This window comes from Aplysia californica, unplaced genomic scaffold (genome assembly GCF_000002075.1).
Source record: "Aplysia californica isolate F4 #8 unplaced genomic scaffold, AplCal3.0 scaffold01457, whole genome shotgun sequence".
Classification (NCBI taxonomy): domain Eukaryota; kingdom Metazoa; phylum Mollusca; class Gastropoda; order Aplysiida; family Aplysiidae; genus Aplysia; species Aplysia californica.
In genome coordinates this window covers 42,312-43,542 of record NW_004798727.1, presented here as the reverse complement: position 1 = coordinate 43,542, position 1,231 = coordinate 42,312, and positions in this window count along the sequence as shown.

Genomic DNA, 1,231 nt, shown 5'->3' with positions numbered 1-1,231 from the left:
CGCCTGAAGGCTTTCTCGCTTATTACTGGACCGAATTTTACCGAATTTCACACATATAATACAAGCATAGTAAGGAGTCCTAAAATCCGCAATCAAATTTGAGAAAAATGTTTCGTTTCCATGGATACGGCGGCCATCTTGGATTTTGTTGACATGTCTTACGTAATGAATACCGCACTTATCGCTCTTGGAAATTGATTGTTATTTTGCATACGTGTTAACAAAATCTAAAAATTTGTGTGTTATTTTTTTCCTAAACGAATTAGAAAAGTTTAAATGAATTTTTTCCTGAGGTAGCATTCAAGTTTGCAAAAAATCCGTAAAAATCCACACTCCAGACACTACCAACAAAAATTTATTCCATATATCAAAAATTCAACAGACAAATTTTTAATATTATATCTTCTCTTCATTTTATGAAAATGTCATGAAGATTGGATGAAAAATGGTGGAGTTATTAAAAAAAGTAGAGAGAAAAGTCGCGTTTTGAGAAAACGGCCGACAAAGGAAAATAAAATACTGACTTTATGAGGAAATGGCGGTGACAAACATGCCTGGTATGGGAAAAAAATACGGTTTTGGGGGGATCTAATGCGATGAAATAGTTGTAGGAGAGGCTGAGGAAGCTAAAAATGCCTACAACTCAAATTCCATAATTTTGAGCCGAATTTTGACTTTGGGGGTGTATACCCCCCCCCCCTTTAAAGGGGAGAAAGAGGAAAATCAGCATGGCGTGTGTGAGCCGCTGTTTTGTTTTTGTTGGAGAGATACAGAATGACCGATAGCGCTGTGAGTTAATTGACTATAGTGCGAACGACCCTGGTTCGAACACAAATGAAACATTTGTAAACTTTGCTTCTTTTGGGAGTTTTGATAACTCCACACCCTCTAAAATCAATCCTATATGAGATGAAATGTTTAATGTGTCCTATCCGCTCATGTGACCTTATGCAGTCGTGGGCGCCGTAAAACACTTACCACAAAAAGAAAGAAGATTTTTAGATATGGACCTTAAAAAGCGAGAGGTCCCGTGTCGAGATAAAAACGTTGCAATCAAGGGACCCGACGTCTTAAATGTTAATCTTGCGTCTTTTCTGATGCTGGACGGAAAGCGTTGTGGTGGAAAGTGGAAAAGTGACTTTCCGTGCTAGTGAAAATAATATAACTCTACATTCAAGGAGGTGCCACACACACACACACACACACACACACACACACACACACACACTCT